This window comes from Oncorhynchus keta, chromosome 19 (genome assembly GCF_023373465.1).
Source record: "Oncorhynchus keta strain PuntledgeMale-10-30-2019 chromosome 19, Oket_V2, whole genome shotgun sequence".
Classification (NCBI taxonomy): Eukaryota; Metazoa; Chordata; class Actinopteri; order Salmoniformes; family Salmonidae; genus Oncorhynchus; species Oncorhynchus keta.
In genome coordinates, this window is record NC_068439.1 from 65,522,575 (window position 1) to 65,546,781 (window position 24,207).

At 44.5% G+C, this 24,207-nt stretch overlaps 1 pseudogene; it reads left to right on the top strand.

Annotated features, from left to right (window-relative positions):
• The window catches only part of LOC118397874 (mediator of RNA polymerase II transcription subunit 23-like), a 42,480-nt pseudogene that overhangs the window by 6,543 nt on the left and 11,730 nt on the right, over positions 1–24,207 (top strand).

Below are 24,207 nucleotides of genomic sequence, written 5' to 3' on the forward strand. Positions count from 1 at the left end.
TGAGTACACTGGAGCAGGTTCATCAAAGATCTCTCTGTACTTTTCTACGTTCATCTTTGCCTCAATCCTGATTAGTTTCACAGTCCCTGCCTCTGAAAAACATCCCCACAGCACAGTGCTGCATGGTGATGCTTCACCATAGGGATGGTGCCAGGATTCGAACAGACGTGACGCTTGGCATTCAGGCCAAAGAGTTCAATCTTGGTTTCATCAGACCAGAGAATCTTGCTTCTCATAGTCTGACAGTCCTTTGGGTGCGTATTGGCAAACTCCAAGCTGGCTGCCATGTGCCTTTACTGAGGAGTGGCTTCTGTCTGACCACTCTACCATAAAGGCCTGATTGGTGGAGTGCCGCAGAGATGGTTGTCCTTCTGGAAGGTTCTCCCATCTCTACTGAGGAACTCTACAGCTCTGTCAGAGTGACCATCGGGTTCTTGGTCACCTCCCTGACCAAGGCCCTTCTTCCTTGGTTGCTCAGTTTGGCCTGGGGGACAGCTGTAGGAAGAGTCTTTGTGGTTCGAAACTTTTTCCATTTAAGAATGATGTAAGCCACTGTGTTCTTGGGGATTGTCAATGCTACAGAAAGTTTTTGCTACCCTTCCCCAGATCTGTGCCTCGACACAATCCTGTCTCAGAGCTCTACGGACAATTCCTTTGATCTCATGGCTTAGTTTTTGTTCTGACATGCACTGTCAACTGTGGGACCTTATATAGGCAGGTGTGTGCCTTTCCAAATCATGTTCAATCAATTGAATTAACCAAAGGTGGACTCCAATCAAATTGTAGAAACATCAAGGATGATCCATGGAAACAGGATGCACCTGAGTGCAATTTCGAGTCTCATAGTAAAGGATCTGAATACTTATGTAAAGAAGGTATCTGTATAGAAAAAGTATACATTTGCAAGAAATTTGAAAAACCTGTTTTCGCTTTGTAATTATGGGGTACTGTGTGTAGATTGAGGATTTGTTTAATATTTAATCAATTTTAGAGTAAGGCTGTAACGTAACAAAATATGGAAAACGTTTCCGAAGACACTGTATGTACAGTATACATACACACATCAAATAGGCTACATCAAATGTATAAGACCCATATTAAGGGTTACCTCAGTAGTTGGATGGGCGAAAATGTCCCTTCTGCTCCTTGACGTAATTCATTCTAAATGTATAGTCTGTTGTTGCTGTCCTTGTGAGGCAATCCAGGTGTGCATTGGTCAGTCTGTTTCTCTGTTTTTGTTTCACAATGTTCATTGTTGAGTCCCTTCTCCTTTCCTCACGTTTTTATTTTATTCATTTTAATTTCATCTTTATTTAACCAGGGAGGCTAGTTGAGAACAAGTTCTCATTTGCAACTTCGACCTGGCTAAGATAAAGCATAGCAATTCAACACATACAACAACACAGTTACACATGTAATAAACAAAACATAGTCAATAATACAGTAGAACAAAAGAAAACAAAAAGTCTATCTATATACAGTGAGTGCAAATGAGGTAAGATAAGGGAGTTAAGGCAATAAATAGGCCATGGTGGCGAAGTAATTACAATATAGCAATTAAAAACTGGAATGGTAGATGTGCAGAAGATGAATGTGCAAGTAGAGATACTGGGGTCGAAAGGAGCTAGATAAATAAATAAATAAATACTGTATGGGGGATGAGGTAGGTAGATAGATGGGCTATGTACAGGTGCAGTGATCTGTGAGCTGCTCTGACAGCTGGTGCTGCTAAAGCTAGTGAGGGAGATATGAGTCTCCAGCTTCAGAGATTTTTGCAGTTCATTCCAGACATTGGCAGCAGAGAACTGGATTGGGTGACCAGTGAGATATACCTGCTGGAGTGTGTGCTACGAGTGGGTGCTGCTATGGTGACCAGTGAGCTGAGATAAGGCAGGGCTTTACCTAGCAGAGACTTGTATATAACCTGTAGCCAGTGGGTTTGGCGACGCGTATGAAGCGAGGGTCAACCAACGAGAGCGTACAGGTCGCAATGGTGGGTAAGTGTATGGGGCATTGGTGACAAAACGAATGGCACTGTGAAAGACTGCATCCAGTTTGTTGAGTAGAGTGTTGGAGGCTATTTTATAGATGACATCACCGAAGTCGAGGATCGGTAGGATGGTCAGTTTTACGAGGGTATGTTTGGCAGCATGAGTGAAGGATGCAGGGTAGCCTAGTGGTTAGAGCGTTGGACTAGTAACCGGAAGGTTGCGAGTTCAAACCCCTGAGCTGACAAGGAACAAATCTGTCGCTCTTCCCTGAACAGGCAGTTAACCCACTGTTCCTAGGCCGTCATTGAAAATAAGAATGTGTTCTTAACTGACTTGCCTGGTAAATTAAAAAATGTTAAATGTTTTGTTGCCATAAGGAAGCCAATTCTAGATTTAATTTTGGATTGGAGATGCTTAATGTGAGTCTGGAAGGAGAGTTTACAGTCTAACCAGACACCTAGGTATTTGTAGTTGTCCACGTATTCTAAGTCAGAGCTGTCCAGAGTAGTGATCCTAGACAGGCGAGCAGGTGCGGGCAGTGATCGGTTGAATAGCATGCATTTAGTTTTCCCTGCGTTTAAGAGCAGTTGGAGGCATTGAAGGAGAGTTGTATGGCATTGAAGCTCATCTGGAGGTTAGTTAACACAGTGTCCAAAGAGGGGCCAGAAGTATACAGAATGGTGTTGTCTGCGTAGATGTGTACCAAAGAATCACCAGCAGCAAGAGCGACATCATTGATGTATACAGAGAAGAGAGTCGGCCCGAGGATTGAACCCTGTGGCACCCCCATAGACTGCCAGAGGTCCGGACAACAGGCCCTCCAATTTGACACACTGAACTCTATCAGAGAAGTAGTTGGTAAACCAGGCGAGGCAATCATTTGAGAAGCCAAGGCTGTCGAGTCTGCCAATAATGATGTGGTGATTGACAGAGTCGAAAGCCTAGGCCAGGTCGATGAATACGGCTGCACAGTAATGTCTCTTATCGATGGCGGTTAAGATATCGTTTGGGACCTTGAGCGTGGCTGAGGTGCACCCATGACCAGCTCTGAAACCAGATTGCATAGCGGAGAAGGTACGGTGGGATTCGGAATGGTCGGTAATCTGTTTGTTAACTTGGCATTCGAGGACCTTAGAAAGACAGGTTAGGATAGATATAGGTCTGTAGCAGTTTGGGTCTAGAGTGTCACCCCTTTGAAGGGGGATGACCGCGGCAGCTTTCCAATCTTTGGGAATCTCAGACGATACGAAAAGAGGTTGAACAGGCTAGTAATAGGAGTTGCAACAATTTCGGCAGATCATTTTAGAAATAGAGGGTCCAGATTGTCTAGCCCAGCTGATTTTTAGGGGTCCAGATTTTGCAGTTCTTTCAGAACATCAGCTATCTGGATTTGGGTAAAGGAGAAATGGTGGGGGCTTTGGCGGGTTGCTGTGGAGGGTACAGGGCAGTTGACCGGGATAGGGGTAGCCAGGTGGAAAGCATGGCCAGCCGTAGAAAAATGCTTATTGCAATTCTCAATTATAGTGGATTTATCGGTGGTAACAGTGTTTCCTAGCCTTAGAGCAGTGGGCAGCTGGGAAGAGGTGCTCTTATTCTCCATGGACTTTACAGTGTCTCAGAACTTTTTGAGTTAGTTCTACAGGATGCAAATTTCTGTTTGAAAAAGCTGGCCTTAGCTTTCCTAACTGCCTGTGTATATTTGTTTCTAACTTCCCTGAAACGTTGCATATCACAGGGGCTATTCGATGCTAATGCAGAACGCCACAGGATGTTTTTGTGCTGGTCAAGGGCAGACAGGTCTGGAGTGAACCAAGGACTATATCTATTCCTAGTTCTACATTTTGTGAACGGGGCATGCTTATTTAAGATGGTGAGGAAGGCACTTTTAAAGAATAGCATGAGGTCAATGTCATTCCAGGATACCCCGGCCAGGTCAATTAGAAAGGCCTGCTCACAGAAGTGTTTTAAGGAGCGTTTGACAGGGGTGAGTGGAGGCCGTTTGACCGCTGACCCATTACGGATGCAGGCAATGAGGCAGTGATCGCTGAGATCTTGATTGAAAACAGCAGAGGTGTATTTGGAGGGTGAGTTAGTTAGGATGACATCTATGAGGGTACCCGTGTTTACGGATTTGGAGTTGTACTTGTTTGGGGCGCAGTCAATGCACACAGATGCCATATTTGACCAGTCAATATTATTATCAGCAGAAAATGTAACAAGGGTTTTCAGAATATCCTCTCCTCGTGTTTGTCCCTAAAGGGGCAGTAAACATAAAAGTCCCTCTATGAATGACTCGTTTTGAGGAAAGCGGAACCAAACAAATTTGGGCAATGTCACTTACATCAGTGCTTTCGTCAAGCGCAATACTAAAACATGGCGCCACGGATATGTAAGTAATCAGTTGCTTACCGATGTCTTCTATGCATCTTGTTATGATCGTTGCAGTCCCTTAATTTGCTTTAAAATATCTTTCTTGTTTGTGAAATCAGCATACAATATTTTGGCTGAGGCCAAAAACATTATTTTACAATCTCCACGTCTGTGAAGGCCTTCTTGTTTCTCGCGAGTATCCAAGCAATCTCATATCTCTTGTCGTTTTCTCTGCAACGGTGCAAAAGATCAGTCCCTCGTTTGTTGTTGTTTTTTTGAGCTGTCCTTTGAGTTGCGCTATTTTGTTGTTTCTGAGATTGCTTCGTGGCAGATATGTTTTGTCAAAGTAGGCATGGTGTGGCTAGAAATGTTGCTCTAAATTTACTTGTTTAAAACAATTGACTGCCTTGTATAATAAGACAAAGTGAGCTAGTCCCATCATGCAGTACAACAAAAATACTTGTCTTTCCATTTCTCTTGGAACTTTGTGTTCTTCTTGAATCGACTGTATCCTTCTCTTAGCCACTGGAGCCACGTTAGCTAGCTGCATTCCCCCGCCTCCATCTTCCTGGTTATCTGGTGATTGTTCGTTCATAGCTGTCACGTTGTTCTCCAGCTCATCCCCCTCATTTTTATTGTCAATAGATTTACATTTATTTTTTTTACAATAAATCGATCCATGTCGACCAGATTGCAAAATGAGCTAGTAGCATATTGATATGTGTCGGTCGCTGTATGTGAGTGGTTGGGTTCTATTTCGGCAAACCTTCTATTTCGGCCTTCCTATTCAACAGCTACGCTATACTGCCATCTATCTGCCGCCCAGGGAACAATTCAATGAAGTGATTCAGGCCTGTATTAAACACATTGAAATTAAATGGTATCATTTATTTTTTATTTAAAAATAAATTCTCCCCAATTTCATTGTATCCAATTGGTAGTAGTTACAGTCTTGTCTCGTCGCTGCAACTCCTGTACGGACTCGGGAGAGGCAAAGGTTGAGAGCCATGCGTCCTCCGAAACACAACCCAACCAAGCCACACTGTTTCTTGACACAATGCCCATCCAACCCAGAAGCCAGCCACACCAATGTGTCGGAGGAAACACAGTACACCTGGCTACTGTGTCAGCATGCACTGCGCCCGGCCCGCCACAGGAGTCGCTAGTGCGCAATGAGACAAGGATATCCCTGCAGGCCAAACCTCCCCTAACCCGGACGATGCTGGGCCAATTGTGCGCCGCCCCATGGGCCACCCGGTCGCGGCCAGCTGCGACAGAGCCTGGACTCAAACCAAGAATCTCTAGTGGCACAGCTAGCACTGCGATGCAGTGCCTTAGACCACTGCACCACTCTGGAGGGAAATTGTATCATTGTTATGTATTATGAATGGAAAATAGGAAAATCATCATAAGCCGCAAAGTAGGGGCGGCCCAGAGGGCCGCGCATTAAGTACCCCTGCCATAACCCAAGACTCATTTTCCTTCTTCTGCTTTCCCTGTTCCAGATTTCTTCACAGGCTCTGACTCCATCCAGGGTACTGGTGTAAGGGCATCCTGCAGACCATTATGAACCACACTCTTCACAGCTGGGCCTCTCACACCCTCAGCTTCTTCCCTGCTCCTCTTCAGGTACAGAGAGTTAGTTCCTGACTGAGCTTAGGTTTATGTCTACAGGGGCAGCCATAGAGAATTATTGACTCAGAGAATCAGATAGATATCTCTGTATCTATACTGAATAAAAATATGAACACAACATGTTAACTGTGGGTCCCATGTTTCATGAGCTAACATAAGATCCCAAAAATGTTCCATATGCACAAAAAAAAGCTTATTGTTTTACATCCCTGTTAGGGAGCATTTATCCTTTACCAAGATAATCCATCCACCTGACAGGTGTGGCATATCAAGAAGCTGATTAAACAGCGTGTTCATTACACAGGTGCACCTTGTGCTGGCGGAGATAAAAGGGCACTCTAGGAATGTGCAGTTTTGTCACACAACACAATGCCACGTGTCTCAAGCTTTGAGGGAGTGTGCAATTGGCATGCTGACTGCAGGAATGTCCACCAGAGAATTGCATGTTAATGTATCTACCATAATCAATCAATCAAATGTATTTATAAAGCCCTTTTTACATCAGCCGATGTCACAAAGTGCTGTACAGAAACCCAGCCTTAAACAGCAAAGCAATGCAGATGTAGAAGCCGCCTCCAGACTCATTTTAGAGAATTTGGCAGTACGCCCAACCGGCCTCACAACTGCAGACCATGTGTATGGCGTTGTGTGGGTGAGCGGTTTGCTGATAATGTTGTGAACAGTGTCCCATGGTGGCGGTGTGGTTATGTTTATTGGCAGGCATAAGGTACAGACTATTAACACAATTGCATTTTATCAATGGCAATTTGAATGCACAGAGATACAGTGGAAATCAAATCCTGAGGCCCAACAGCGGCCATCACCTCATGTTTCAGCATGATAATACACAGCCCCATGTCGCAAGGATCTGTACACGATTCCTGGAATCTGAAAATGTCCCAGTTCTTCCATGGCCTGCATACTCACCAGACATGTCAGCCATTGCACATGTTTGGGATGCTCTGGATCAACGTGTACGACAGCGTGTTCCAATTCTGCCAATATCCAGCAACTACGCACAGCCATTGAAGAGGAGTGGGACAACATTCCACAATCAACAGCCTGATCAACTCTATGGGAAGGAGAAGTGTCATGCTGCATGAGGCAAATGGTGGTCACACTGATTGGTTTTCTGACCCACGCCCCTACTTTTTACAGATGCATATCTGTATTCCCAGTCATGTGAAATCCATAGATTAGGACCAAATGGCTGTATTTCAATCTATATATATCATTAATAAATAATATGAGTTAACCTGGGAACATTGTAATAAAGTAACATGTTTTGATAAGATGATTAGGTGAGCTCTGTGAATGTTAAGTGAATGGGGAATAGAGGGCATGGTCTCCCTGTGGTGCAGCTGCTCCTCTCCAGACAAAGGACAGTGCCATTTCAGTCTGTCACTCTGTATAACATACTATGAGGAGTCAACGACCAATCCTATTCACCCGAAGCAAACTGAAATGACGCCCAACTGAGCTCGCCCTCGGAAGCCCCACCTTCCTGGCTATAATACCGGGCCCTGCATCCATTTCCAAATTCTTTGCTCTTCAGCGAGCCTGAAGGAATAACGTGTCATGCAATTTACAAACTTTTCAAGCACTTGAAGGCTACGAGAGTCGGCTCCAACTTAGGTGTCTGTTAGTGGTGAGAATAGTACTTGTCCCCTAGATGTTGTGAGTTTTGGGTCTTGGTATCGGTTTTTGTGTTTGCTAAAAGTGAACTACTTTCTGCTCTGCTTGTGCTGATGAAAATGGCGCCGGAAGAAATGGCAGCAGTTTTACGGGCGCCCAACCAATTGTGCTATTATGTGGGGTTTTCGCGATATTTGTCAATTATTTTGTACATAATGTTTCTGCAACCGTATCTTACGGCAGAAAATAGCTTCTGTACGGTTCTACAGCTGCAACATCGAGAGCATCCTGACCGGTTGCATCACGCAAGGCACTTCAGAGGGTAGTGCAAAGCTGCCTGCCATCCATGACCTCTACACCAGGCGGTGTCAGAGGAAGGCCCTAAATATTGTCAAAGACCCCAGCCACCACAGTCATAGACTGTTCTCTCTACTACCAAATGGCAAGCGGTACCGGAGTGCCAAGTCTAGGACAAAAAGGCTTCTTAACAGTTTTTAACCCCAAGCCTTAAGCCATAAGACTCCTGAACAGGTAACCAAATGGTTACCCGGACTATTTGCATTGTGTGCCCCCACAAACCCTCTTTTACGCTGCTGCTACTCGCTGTTTATCTTATGTGCATAGTCACATTAATTATACATTCATGTACATACTACCTCAATAAGCCTGACTAACCGGTGTCTGTATATAGCCTTGCTACTGTTATTTTCAAATGTCTTTTTACTGTTGTTTTATTTCTCTACATACCTACCTACACACACACACACACACACACACACACACACACACACACACACACACACACACACACACACACACACACACACACACACACACACACACACACACACACACACACACACACACACACACACACACACACACACACACATACACACACACATACATACACATACACATACATACATACATACATACATACATACATACATACATACATACATACATACATACATACATACATACATACCTTTTTTCCGCACTATTGATTAGAGCCTGTAAGTAAGCATTTCACTGTAAGGTCAACGACCAACGACCAATCCTATTCCTACACCTGTTGTATTCGGCGCACGTGACAAATAAACTTTGAATTGATTAGATTTTGAAGCCAGTGCTCCTTGTTTGAGTCAGATGGCCAGTGGTAAGAGTCCGTTCAAAAGACTAACCAGCCGAGTTAGGCTCATGCTGGTTTCGCTGGCAAAGATTATGCACTATTCCTGATATGCTCTGTAGGGTTTTCAAAGTGAGAATCTGTTAACATGAGTCATCTTTGGATTCAGCGGAGGAGAGTGAACAATTGGTGGTAAACGTGCCTTTGGTGGCGTTTTCTCTCCCAAAGCAGAGTTCCTCCAGGTTTGGATGAAGGTATTTATCTCCTGTCCCTGCAGCTGTCACTTACCCCTGCTTAAAGTTTTTGCAGATGAGTGGCGAGTTACTTCACTCCAGAGGCTAATAACGGATAATCCTAGCACAGTGCTTCCAAATAAACGTGTCGGTTCATCTGGATTCCTGAGAGGGACAGGCAGATGTATTTGTATGAGCCTTTTTCGTTAAAAGGTTGTTTGGCTCGGGGCCCTTCTCCCCAAGCATTGCTGTGGCAACAGCAAGTGGCTTGATCAATGGGGGCAACCAGGGATCTGGTTGCCGAGGTCCCTGAAACCGGTCTGGGCCAGGTATCAGAAAGCACAATTATTTCTGCATGTTCAGAAACACAGTTGTCAAGAGTGATGGATATGAATAACATAAAATGACGGGAATTGACAATTCAGATATGGTCCTGTGTATGACCGGTAGGGCAATGCAGTTCAATCCACATGATCCTGGCTGGCTACCTACCTTAATGCTGTCCCCCACCCACTGGGCAACGATAGTATTAATAGTGTTTTAGGTTCTCTGTTGTGTGCCTCTCCTTGTTCTCAGTGGTTAGTACATGGAACTTCATGTCCCACTTCTCATTCATGTGATGGCTCGTTGCAGTGATATATGACAGCATGTTCACAGATGTCCAACAATCTGTTGTTAACTCCACATATGGCATTTGAGACATTGCGCTTTGTACTTTTAATTTTACCTTTATTTAACCAGGCAAGTCAGTTAAGAACATATTCTTATTTTCAATGACGGCCTGGGAACAGTGGGTTAACTGCCTGTTCAGGGGCAGAACAACAGATTTGTACCTTGTCAGCTCAGGGGTTTGAACTCGCAACCTTCCGGTTACTAGTCCAACGCTCTAACCACTAGGCTACGCTGCCGCCCCGCAGAACATTCATTGTAAAATTGATCCATCAGAACTGTCACGACATCCTCTACCATTGACAATGGCTGCATATCAACTGCAGTCATTTCTGTAATCAGCAATGGGATTTTCTCACTCTGTCCCTTATCACACTGCTGCCAGCAATGGGTTGGGTCTCAGGGTGCGTCCCTTTCAGTATTACATCTGTACTGCCACTGTAGCCCAATTCCACCTCGCAAAGTTTGAATTTCATCACCTTCTCATTTAACTTCTCGAAGTATTGCCATACAAGACTTCACTGCTTTCGCTTCCTTGCCTCATTCTTTGCCATTTTTCCAACTATGGCAGCCGATGACGGGGTGCGGTGCACTTTACATACTTGACAAATAATTTGAAAGATTCATATCTCCTCCTAGTTACAGCATTGTTGCATTAGGTATTTGTTTAATTTAAATGTTTGCATTTATGATTATTATGATCTGGACCTGTTAGTGGTAGTTTTGTGATAACTGCATTGTGGTTAGGAATTTTTTCTAAACGTTCACAATACCAAATTGGTTTAAACGTCACACCTCTAGTGTCCAGTACGCGCTTTAAACACGTACAGTGCATTCGGAAAGTATTCAGACCCCTTCATGGTTTCCACATTTTGTTACGTTACAGCCTTATTCTAAAATGGATTAAAAATATATATATAATAATAATAATAAAGGAATTGCAGCAATCTGCACACAGAACTCCATAATAACTAAGCAAAAACAGGTTTTTGGAAAGTTTTACAAAGAAAAAAGGGAAATGACGTATTTACGTAAGTATTCAGATCCTTTGCTATGAGACTTGAAATTAAACTCAGGTGCATCCTGTTTCCATTGATCATCCTTGAGATGTTTTTACAACTTGATTGGAGTCCACCTGTGGTAAATTAAATTGGTTGGGCCTGATTTGGAAAGGCACACATGTCTATATAAAAGGTCCCACAGTTGGCAGAGCAAAATCCAAGCCATGAGGTCAAAGGAATTGTCCGTAGAGCTCCGAGACAGTATTGTGTCAGCGCACAGATATGGGGAAGTGTACCAAAACATTTCTGCAGTATTGAAGGTCCACAAGAACTCAGTGGCCTACATCATTCTTAAATTGAAAAAGTTTGGAACCACCCAGACTCTTTCTTGAGCTCTCCGCCTGGGCAAACTGAGCAATCGGGGGAGAAGGGCCTTGATCAGGGAGGTGACCAAGAACCCGATGGCCACTCTGACAGCGCTCCAGAGTTCCACTATTGGGGATGTTATTCGAAAACATAATGTTAACTTTCACTGCTATGCGGATGACACACAGCTGTACATTTCAATGAAACATGGTGAAGCCCCAAAATTGCCCTCGCTAGAAGCATGTGTTTCAGACATAAGGAAGTGGATGGCTGCAAACTTTCTACTATTAAACTCGGACAAAACAGAGATGCTTCTTCTAGGTCCCAAGAAACAAAGAGATCTTCTGTTGAATCTGACAATTAATCTTAATGGTTGTACAGTCGTCTCAAATAAAACTGTGAAGGACCTCGGCGTTACTCTGGACCCTGATCTCTCTTTTGAAGAACATATCAAGGACAGCTTTTTCCATCTACGTAATATTGCAAAAATCAGAAACTTTCTGTCCAAAAATGATGCAGAAAAAATTAATCCATGCTTTTGTCACTTCTAGGTTAAACTACTGCAATGCTCTACTTTCCGGCTACCCGTATAAAGCACTAAATAAACTTCAGTTAGTGCTAAATACGGCTGCTAGAATCCTGACTTGAACCAAAATTGATCATATTACTCCAGTGCTAGCCTCTCTACACTGGCTTCCTGTCAAAGCAAGGGCTGATTTCAAGGTTTTACTGCTAACCTACAAAGCATTACATGGGCTTGCTCCTACCTATCTCTCTGATTTGGTCCTGCCGTACATACCTACACGTACGCTACGGTCACAAGACGCAGGCCTCCTAATTGTCCCTAGAATTTCTAAGCAAACAGCTGGAGGCAGGGCTTTCTCCTATAGAGCTCCATTTTTATGGAACGGTCTGCCTACCCATGTCAGAGACGCAAACTCGGTCTCAACCTTTAAGTCTTTACTGAAGACTCATCTCTTCAGTGGGTCATATGATTGAGTGTAGTCTGGCCCAGGAGTGGGAAGGTGAACGGAAAGGCTCTGGAGCAACGAACCGCCCTTGCTGTCTCTGCCTTGCCGGTTCCCCTCTTTCCACTGGGATTCTCTGCCTCTAACCCTATTACAGGGGCTGAGTCACTGGCTTACTGGGGCTCTCTCATGCCGTCCCTGGAGGGGGTGCGTCACCTGAGTGGGTTGATTCACTGTTGTGGTCATCCTGTCTCGGTTGGCGCCCCCCTTGGGTTGTGCCGTGGCGGAGGTCTTTGTGGGCTATACTCAGCCTTGTCTCAGGATGGTAAGTTGGTGGTTGAAGATATCCCTCTAGTGGTGTGGGGGCTGTGCTTTGGCAAAGTGGGTGGGGTTATATCCTTCCTGTTTGGCCCTGTCCAGGGGTGTCCTCGGATGGGGCCACAGTGTCTCCTGACCCCTCCTGTCTCAGCCTCCAGTATTTATGCTGCAGTAGTTTGTGTCGGGGGCTAGGGTCAGTTTGTTATATCTGGAGTACTTCTCCTGTCCTATTCGGTGTCCTGTGTGAATCTAAGTGTGCGTTATCTAATTATCTCCTTCTTTCTTTCTCTCTCTCGGAGGACCTGAGCCCTAGGACCATGCCCCAGGACTACCTGACATGATGACTCCTTGCTGTCCCCAGTCCACCTGGCCATGCTGCTGCTCCAGTTTCAACTGTTCTGCCTTACTATTATTCGACCATGCTGGTCATTTATGAACATTTGAACATCTTGGCCATGTTCTGTTATAATCTCCACCCGGCACAGCCAGAAGAGGACTGGCCACACCACATATGCTCTCTCTAATTCTCTCTTTCTTTCTCTCTCTCGGAGGACCTGAACCCTAGGTCCGTGCCCCAGGACTACCTGACATGATGACTCCTTGCTGTCCCCAGTCCACCTGACTGTGCTGCTGCTCCAGTTTCAACTGTTCTGCCTTATTATTATTCGACCATGCTGGTCATTTATGAACATTTGAACATCTTGGCCATGTTCTGTTATAATCTCCACCCGGCACAGCCAGAAGAGGACTGGCCACCTCACATAGCCTGGTTCCTCTCTAGGTTTCTTCCTAGGTTTTGGCCTTTCTAGGGAGTTTTTCCTAGCCACCGTGCTTCTACACCTGAATTGCTTGCTGTTTGGGGTTTTAGGCTGGGTTTCTGTACAGCACTTTGAGATATCAGCTGATGTACGAAGGGCTATATAAATAAATACATTTGAAAATAAATTTGATGAGAGAACCTTCCAGAAGGACAACCATCTCTGCAGCACTCCACCAATCAGGCATTTATGGTAGAGTGGCCAGATGGAAGCCACTCCTCAGTAAAAGGCACATGACAGCCCACTTGGAGTTTGCCAAAAGGCACCTAAAGGACTCAGACCATGAGAAACAAGATTCTCTGGTCTGATGAGACCAAGATTGAACTCTTTGGCCTGAATGCCAAGCATCACGTCTTAAGGAAACCTGGGGTGGCAGCGTAGCCTAGTGGTTAGAGCGTTGGACTAGTAACCGGAAGGTTGCGAGTTCAAACCCCGAGCTGACAAGGTTTGGGTAGTTGTGTGCCCCCACCCTGTCATCTAACACCTTTTTAATAAGAAGTTTGGAAATTTTCTCGAAGCTGTCGGATGAGTGTATCCCTTATTTTATTTATTTTTTAAAGCATCTGTCGTTCTGCAGATCTGTCGTTCTGCCCCTGAACAGGCAGTTAACCCACTGTTCCCAGGCCGTCATTGAAAATAAGAATATGTTCTTAACTGACTTGCCTGGTTAAATAAAGGTAAAATAAAAAATGTAAAAAAGGAAACCTGGTACCATTCCTACGGTGAATCATGGTGGTGGCAGCTTCATGCTGCGGGGATGTTTTTCAGCTGCAGGGACTGTGAGACTAGTCAGGATCGAGGGAAAGATGAATGGACCAAAGTACAGAGAGATCTTTGATGAAAACCTGCTCCAGGGAACTCAGGACCTCAGACTGGGGCGAAGGTTCACCTTCCAACAAGACAATTAACCTAATCACACAGCCAACAACACAGGAGACACTCCCCATCCAACCTGACATAGCCTGAAAGGATCTGCAGAGAAGAATGGGAGAAACTCCCCAAATACAAGTGGGACACAATCATGAAGTGGAACGACATTTATTGGATATTTCAAACTTTTTTAACAAATCAAAAACAGAAAAATTGGGCGTGCAAAATTATTCAGCCCCTTTACTTTCAGTGCAGCAAACTCTCTCCAGAAGTTCAGTGAGGATCTCTGAATGATCCAATGTTGACCTAAATGACAATTGATGATAAATACAATCCACCTGTGTGTAATCAAGTCTCCGTATAAACGCACCTGCATTGTGATAGTCTCAGAAGTCCGTTAAAAGCGCAGAGAGCATCATGAAGAACAAGGAACACACCAGGCAGGCCCGAGATACTGTTGTGAAGAAGTTTAAAGCTGGATTTGGATACAAAAAGATTTCCCAAGCTTTAAACATCCCAAGAAGCACTGTGCAAGCGATAATATTGAAATGGTAAGGAGTATCAGACCACTGCAAATCTACCAAGACCTGGCCGTCCCTCTAAACTTTCAGCTCATACAAGGAGAAGACTGATCAGAGATGCAGCCAAGAGGCCCATGATCACTCTGGATGAACTGCAGAGATCCACAGCTGAGGTGGGAGACTCTGTCCATAGGACAACAATCAGTCGTATATTGCACAAATCTGGCCTTTATGGAAGAGTGGCAAGAAGAAAGCCATTTCTTAAAGATATCCATACAAAGTGGCGTTTAAAGTTTGCCACAAGCCACCTGGGAGACACACCAAACATGTGGAAGAAGGTGCTCTGGTCAGATGAAACCAAATTGAACTTTTTGGCAACAATGCAAAACGTTATGTTTGCCGTAAAAGCAACACAGCTCATCACCCTGAACACACCATCCCCACTGTCAAACATGGTGGTGGCAGCATCATGGTTTGGGCCTGCTTTTCTTCAGCAGGGACAGGGAAGATGGTTAAAATTGATGGGAAGATGGATGGAGCCAAATACAGGACCATTCTGGAAGAAAACCTGATGGAGTCTGCAAAAGACCTGAGACTGGGACGGAGATTTGTCTTCCAACAAAACAATGATCCAAAGCATAAAGCAAAATCTACAATGGAATGGTTCAAAAATAAACATATCCAGGTGTTAGAATGGCCAAGTCAAAGTCCAGACCTGAATCCAATCGAGAATCTGTGGAAAGAACTGAAAACTGCTGTTCACAAATGCTCTCCATCCATCCATTCACTAAGCTTGCGCTGTTTTGCAAGGAGGAATGGGAAAAATGTAAGTCTCTCGATGTGCAAAACTGATAGAGACATACCCCAAGCGACTTACAGCTGTAATCGCAGCAAAAGGTGGCGCTACAAAGTATTAACTTAAGGGGGCTGAATAATTTTGCACGCCCAATTTTTCAGTTTTTGATTTGTTACAAAAGTTTGAAATATCCAATAAATGTCGTTCCACTTCATGATTGTGTCCCACTTGTTGTTGATTCTACACAAAAAATAAAGTTTTATATCTTTATGTTTGAAGCCTGAAATGTGGCAAAAGGTCGCAAAGTTCAAGGGGGCCGAATACTTTCGCAAGGCACTGTATATACCTCTCCCTCTCTCTCTCCCTCTCTTTCTCTCTCCCTCCCTAGCACTTTTATCCCCCTCTCTCTCCTCCTCTCTTTTATATATACCACTCCCTCTCTCCCCTCCCTAGCACTTTTATCCCCCTCTCTATCCCTCCCTCTCTTTTTTTATATATACCTCTCCCTCTCTCTCCCTCCCTCTCTTTCTCTCTCCCTCCCTGGCACTTTTATCCCCCTCTCTATCTCTCTCTCTTTTTTATATATACCACTCCCTCTCTCTCCCTCCCTAGCACTTTTATCCCCCTCTCTATCCCTCCCTCTCTTTTTTATATATACCTCTCCCTCTCTCTCCCTCCCTCTCTTTCTCTCTCCCTCCCTGGCACTTTTATCCCCCCTCTCTATCCCTCCCTTTCTTTATATATATACCTCTCTCTCCCTCACTTTTCTTTTTCTCTCCCTCCCTGGCACTTTTATCCCCCTCTCTATCCCTCCCTTTCTTTATATATATACCTCTCTCTCCCTCACTTTTCTTTTTCTCTCCCTCCCTGGCACTTTTATCCCCCTCTCTATCCCTCCCTTTCTTTATATATATACCTCTCTCTCCCTCACTTTTCTTTTTCTCTCCCTCCCTGGCACTTTTATCCCCCTCTCTCCCTCCCTTTCTTTTTTTTTTATATATACCTCTCTCTCTATCCCTCCCTCTCTTTATATATATACCTCTCCCTCTCTCCCTCTCTTTATATATATACCTCTCTATCCCTCCCTCTTTATATATATACCTCTCTATCCCTCCCTCTCTTTTTTATATATATCTCTCTATCCCTCCCTCTCTTTATATATATACCTCTCTATCCCTCCCTCTCTTTTTTATATATACCTCTCTATCCCTCCCTCTCTTTATATATATACCTCTCTATCCCTCCCTCTTTTTTATATATACCTCTCTATCCCTCCCTCTCTTTTTATATATACCTCTCTATCCCTCCCTCTCTTTATATATATACCTCTCTATCCCTCCCTCTTTTATATATAAACCTCTCTATCCCTCCCTCTCTTTTTTATATATACCTCTCTATCCCTCCCTCTCTTTATATATATACCTCTCTATCCCTCCCTCTCTTTATATATATACCTCTCTATCCCTCCCTCTTTATATATATACCTCTCTATCCCTCCCTCTTTATATATATAAACCTCTCTATCCCTCCCTCTCTTTATATATATACCTCTCTATCCATCCCTCTCTTTTTTTTTTTATATATACCTCTCTATCCCTCCCTCTCTTTATATATATACCTCTCTATCCCTCCCTCTTTATATATATACCTCTCTATCCCTCCCTCTCTTTTTTATATATACCTCTCTATCCCTCCCTCTCTTTATATATATACCTCTCTATCCCTCCCTCTTTATATATATACCTCTCTATCCCTCCCTCTCTTTTTTTATATATACCTCTCTATCCCTCCCCTCTTTATATATATACCTCTCTCCCTCCCTCTTTATATATATACCTCTCTATCCCTCCCTCTCTTTTTTATATATACCTCTCTATCCCTCCCTCTCTTTATATATATACCTCTCTATCCCTCCCTCTCTTTATATATATACCTCTCTATCCCTCCCTCTCTTTTTTTTATATATACCTCTCTATCCCTCCCTCTCTTTATATATATACCTCTCTATCCCTCCCTCTTTTATATATATACCTCTCCCTCCCTCTTTTATATACCTCTCCCTCCCTCCCTCTCTTTATATATATACCTCTCTCTCCCTCCCTCTCTTTATATATATACCTCTCTATCCCTCCCTCTCTTTATATATATACCTCTCTATCCCTCCCTCTCTTTATATATATACCTATCCCTCTATCCCTCCCTCCCTCTTTATATATATACCTCTCTATCCCTCCCTCTCTTTATATATATACCTCTCTATCCCTCCCTCTTTATATATATACCTCTTATCCCTCCCTCTTTTTATATATACCTCTCTATCCCTCCCTCTTTTATATATATACCTCTCTATCCCTCCCTCTCTTTATATATATACCTCTCTATCCCTCCCTCTCTTTATATATATACCTCTCTATCCCTCCCTCTCTTTATATATATACCTCTCTATCCCTCCCTCTCTTTATATATATACCTCTATCCCTCCCTCTCTTTATCCCTCCCTCTTTTTTATATATACCTCTCTCCCTCCCTCTCTTTATATATATACCTCTCTATCCCTCCCTCTCTTTATATATATACCTCTCTATCCCCCCTCTCTTTATATATATACCTCTCTATCCCTCCCTCTCTTTATATATATATCCCTCCTCTTTATATATACCTCTCTATCCCTCCCTCTCTTTTTTATATATACCTCTCTATCCCTCCCTCTCTTTATATATATACCTCTCTATCCCTCCCTCTCTTTATATATATACCCTCTCTATCCCTCCCTCTCTTTTTTTATATATACCTCTCTATCCCTCCCTCTCTTTATATATATACCTCTCTATCCCTCCCTCTCTTTTATATATACCTCTCTATCCCCCTCTCTTTATATATATACCTCTCTATCCCTCCCTCTCTTTATATATATACCTCTCTATCCCTCCCTCTCTTTTTTTTTATATATACCTCTCTATCCCTCCCTCTCTTTATATATATACCTCTCTATCCCTCCCTCTCTTTATATATATACCTCTCTATCCCTCCCTCTTTATATATATACCTCTCTCTCCCTCCCTCTCTTTATATACCTCTCCCTCCCTCCCTCTCTTTATATATATACCTCTCTCTCCCTCCCTCTCTTTATATATATACCTCTCTATCCCTCCCTCTATTTATATATATATACCTCTCTATCCCTCCCTCTCTTTATATATATACCTCTCTATCCCTCCCTCTCTTTATATATATACCTCTCCCTCTCTCCCTCTTTATATATATACCTCTCTATCCCTCCCTCTTTATATATATACCTCTCTATCCCTCCCTCTCTTTATATATATACCTCTCTATCCCTCCCTCTTTATATATATACCTCTCTATCCCTCCCTCTCTTTTTATATATACCTCTCTATCCCTCCCTCTCTTTATATATATACCTCTCTATCCCTCCCTCTCTTTATATATATACCTCTCTATCCCTCCCTCTCTTTATATATATACCTCTCTATCCCTCCCTCTTTATATATATACCTCTCTATCACTCCTCTCTCTTTTTATATATACCTCTCTATCCCTCCCTCTTTATATATATACCTCTCTATCCCTCCCTCTCTTTATATATATACCTCTCTATCCCTCCCCTCTCTTTATATATATACCTCTCTATCCCTCCCTCTCTTTATATATATACCTCTCTATCCCTCCCTCTCTTTATATATATACCTCTCTATCCCTCCCTCTCTTTATATATACCTCTCTATCCCTCCCTCTTTATATATATACCTCTCTATCCCTCCCTCTCTTTTTATATATACCTCTCTATCCCTCCCTCTTTATATATATACCTCTCTATCCCTCCCTCTCTTTATATATATACCTCTCTATCCCTCCCTCTCTTTATATATATACCTCTCTATCCCTCCCTCTCTTTATATATATACCTCTCTATCCCTCCCTCTTTATATATATACCTCTCTATCCCTCCCTCTCTTTTATATATACCTCTCCTCCCCTCTTTATCCTCTCCCTCTCTTTATATATATACCTCTCTATCCCTCCCTCTCTTTATATATATACCTCTCTATCCCTCCCTCTCTTTATATATATACCTCTCTATCCCTCCCTCTTTATATATATACCTCTCTCTCCCTCCCTCTCTTTATATACCTCTCCCTCCCTCCCTCTCTTTATATATATACCTCTCTCTCCCTCCCTCTCTTTATATATATACCTCTCTATCCCTCACTCTATTTATATATATATACCTCTCTATCCCTCCCTCTCTTTATATATATACCTCTCTATCCCTCCCTCTCTTTATATATATACCTCTCCCTCTCTCCCCTCTCTTTATATATATACCTCTCTATCCCTCCCTCTTTATATATATACCTCTCTATCCCTCCCTCTCTTTATATATATACCTCTCTATCCCTCCCTCTTTTATATATATACCTCTCTATCCCTCCCTCTCTTTTTTATATATACCTCTCTATCCCTCCCTCTCTTTATATATATACCTCTCTATCCCTCCCTCTCTTTTTTTATATATACCTCTCTATCCCTCCCTCTCTTTATATATATACCTCTCTATCCCTCCCTCTATTTTTTATATATACCTCTCTATCCCTCCCTCTCTTTATATATATACCTCTCTATCCCTCCCTCTTTATATATATACATTTACATTTACATTTAAGTCATTTAGCAGACGCTCTTATCCAGAGCGACTTACAAATTGGTGCATACACCTTATGACAACCAGTGGAACAGCCACTTGCATCTAAATCTTGTTGGGGGAGAAGGGGGTGAGAACGATTATCCCTCCCCTTACTTACCCTATCCTAGGTATTCCTTGAAGAGGTGGGGTTTCAGGTGTCTCCGGAAGGTGGTGATTGACTCCGCTGTCCTGGCGTCGTGAGGGAGTTTGTTCCACCATTGGGGGCCAGTGCAGCGAACAGTTTTGACTGGGCTGAGCGGGAACTGTACTTCCTCAGTGGTAGGGAGGCGAGCAGGCCAGAGGTGGATGAACGCAGTGCCCTTGTTTGGGTGTAGGGCCTGATCAGAGCCTGGAGGTACTGAGGTGCCGTTCCCCTCACAGCTCCGTTTTTAGGCGAGCACCATGGTCTTGTAGCGGATGCGAGCTTCAACTGGAAGCCAGTGGAGAGAGCGGAGGAGCGGGGTGACGTGAGAGAACTTGGGAAGGTTGAACACCAGACGGGCTGCGGCGTTCTGGATGAGTTGTAGGGGTTTAATGGCACAGGCAGGGAGCCCAGCCAACAGCGAGTTGCAGTAATCAAGACGGGAGATGACAAGTGCCTGGATTAGGACCTGCGCCGCTTCCTGTGTGAGGCAGGGTCGTACTCTGCGGATGTTGTAGAGCATGAACCTACAGGAACGGGACACCGCCTTGATGTTAGTTGAGAACGTCATCGGGTGTTGTCCAGGATCACGCCAAGGTTCTTAGCGCTCTGGGAGGAGGACACAATGGAGTTGTCAACCGTGATGGCGAGATCATGGAACGGGCAGTCCTTCCCGGGAGGAAGAGGAGCTCCGTCTTGCTGAGGTTCAGCTTGAGGTGGTGATCCGTCATCCACACTGATATGTCTGCCAGACATGCAGAGATGCGATCCCACCTGGTCATCAGAAGGGGGAAAGGAGAAGATTAATTGTGTGTCGTCTGCATAGCAATGATAGGAGAGACCATGTGAGGTTATGACAGAGCCAAGTGACTTGGTGTATAGCGAGAATAAGAGAGGGCCTAGAACAGAGCCCTGGGGGACACCAGTGGTGAGAGCGCGTGGTGAGGAGACAGATTCTCGCCACGCCACCTGGTAGGAGCGACCTGTCAGGTAGGACGCAATCTCATAGCGTGGGCCGCGCCGGAGATGCCCAACTCGGAGAGGGTGGAGAGGAGGATCTGATGGTTCACAGTATCGAAGGCAGCCGATAGGTCTAGAAGGATGAGAGCAGAGGAGAGAGAGTTAGCTTTAGCAGTGCGGAGCGCCTCCGTGATACAGAGAAGAGCAGTCTCAGTTGAATGACTAGTCTTGAAACCTGACTGATTTGGATCAAGAAGGTCATTCTGAGAGAGATAGCGGTAGAGCTGGCCAAGGACGGCACGCTCAAGAGTTTTGGAGAGAAAAGAGAGAAGGGATACTGGTCTGTAGTTGTTGACATCGGAGGGATCGAGTGTAGGTTTTTTCAGAAGGGGTGCAACTCTCGCTCTCTTGAAGACGGGAGGGACGTAGCCAGCGGTCAGGGATGAGTTGATGAGCGAGGTGAGGTAAGGGAGAAGGTCTCCGGAAATGGTCTGGAGAAGAGAGGAGGGATAGGGTCAAGCGGGCAGGTTGTTGGGCGGCCGGCCGTCACAAGACGCGAGATTTCATCTGGAGAGAGAGGGAGAAAGAGGTCAGAGCATAGGGTAGGGCAGTGTGAGCAGAACCAGCGGTGTCGTTTGACTTAGCAACGAGGATCGGATGTCATCGACCTTCTTTTCAAAATGGTTGACGAAGTCATCTGCAGAGAGGGAGGAGGGAGGGGGGGAGGATTCAGGAGGGAGGAGAAGGTGGCAAAGAGCTTCCTAGGGTTAGAGGCAGATGCTTGGAATTTAGAATGGTAGAAAGTGGCTTTAGCAGCAGAGACAGAGGAGGAAAATGTAGAGAGGAGGGAGTGAAAGGATGCCAGGTCCGCAGGGAGGCGAGTTTTCCTCCATTTCCGCTCGGCTGCCCGGAGCCCTGTTCTGTGAGCTCGCAATGAGTCGTCGAGCCACGGAGCGGGAGGGGAGGACCGAGCCGGCCTGGAGGATAGGGGACATAGGGAGTCAAAGGATGCAGTAAGGGAGGAGAGGAGGGTTGAGGAGGCAGAATCAGGAGATAGGTTGGAGAAAGTTTGAGCAGAGGGAAGAGAAGATAGGATGGAAGAGGAGAGAGTAGCGGGGGAGAGAGAGCGAAGGTATGGGACGGCGCGATACCATCCGAGTAGGGGCAGTGTGGGAAGTGTTGGATGAGAGCGAGAGGGAAAAGGATACAAGGTAGTGGTCGGAGACTTGGAGGGGAGTTGCAATGAGGTTAGTGGAAGAACAGCATCTAGTAAAGATGAGGTCAAGCGTATTGCCTGCCTTGTGAGTAGGGGGAGGGTGAGAGGGTGAGGTCAAAAGAGGAGAGGAGTGGAAAGAAGGAGGCAGAGAGGAATGAGTCAAAGGTAGACGTGGGGAGGTTAAAGTCGCCCAGAACTGTGAGAGGTGAGCCGTCCTCAGGAAAGGAGCTTATCAAGGCATCAAGCTCATTGATGAACTCTCCGAGGGAACCTGGAGGGCGATAAATGATAAGGATGTTAAGCTTGAAAGGGCTGGTAACTGTGACAGCATGGAATTCAAAGGAGGCAATAGACAGATGGGTAAGGGGAGAAAGAGAGAAAGACCACTTGGGAGAGATGAGGATCCTCTGCCACCACCCCGCTGACCAGAAGCTCTCGGGGTGTGCGAGAACACATGGGCGGACGAGGAGAGAGCAGTAGGAGTAGCAGTGTTATCTGTGGTGATCCATGTTTCCGTCAGTGCCAAGAAGTCAAGGGACTGGAGGGAGGCATAGGCTGAGATGAACTCTGCCTTGTTGGCCGCAGATTGGCAGTTCCAGAGGCTACCAGAGACCTGGAACTCCACGTGGGTCGTCCGCTGGGACCACCAGGTTAGGGTGGTCGCGGCCACGCGGTGTGGAGCGTTTGTATGGTCTGTGCAGAGAGGAGAGAACAGGGATAGACAGACACATAGTTGACAGGCTACAGAAAAGGCTACGCTAATGCAAGGAAATTGGAATGACAAGCGGACTACACGTCTCGAATGTTCAGAAAGTTAAGCTTACGTAGCAAGAATCTTATTGACTAAAATGATTAAAATGATACAGTACTGCTAAAGTAGGCTAGCTGGCAGTAGCTGCGTTGTTGACACTACACTAATCAAGTCGTTCCGTTGAGTGTAATAATTCTACAGTGCTGCTATTCGGGGGCTAGCTGGCTAGCTAGCAGTGTTGTTTACGTTACGTTGAGTTAAAAGAACGACAATAGCTGGCTAGCTAACCTAGGGAATCGGTCTAGACTACACAATTATCTTTGAAACAAAGACGGCTATGTAGCTAGCTACGATCAAACAAATCAAACCGTTGTACTGTAATGAAATGAAATGAAAATGTGAAACTACCTGACCGGGTTGTTGAATTCAAAACAGTAGACGTTGGCTAGCTGTTAGCAGTTAGCTGTTGGCTAGCTAGCAGAGTCTCCTACGTTAAGGACGACAAATAGCTGGCTAGCGAACCTCAGTGAATTAAGATAATCACTCCAAGGCTACACACACTAAACTACACAATTATCTTGGAAACAAAGACAGCTATGTAGCTAGCTAACACTGAACTAATCAAGTCGTACAGTTGAGTGAATAGCACTACAGTGATGCTAATCTGTGTGCGTTAGCTAGCTCCTGGGCGAATAGCAGTGAAGGCTACGTTAGGGGGCGACGAAATACGATAATTATGCAATTATCTCTGATACAAGGACGGCTATGTAGCTAGCTAAGAAGAATTGCTAAGATTAGACAAATCAACCGTTGTACTATAATGAAATGTAATGAAAAAAGTTATACAACCTGCAGAGCGAAGTGCGAATGCGACCGCTCGCTCCAACCGGAACCGGTTCTTCTATCCTCTCTATCCCTCCCTCTCTTTATATATATACCTCTCTATCCCTCCCCCTCTTTATATATATACCTCTCTATCCCTCCCTCTCTTTTTTATATATACCTCTCTATCCCTCCCTCTTTATATATATACCTCTCTATCCCTCCCTCTCTTTTTTTATATATACCTCTCTATCCCTCCCCTCTCTTTATATATATACCTCTCTATCC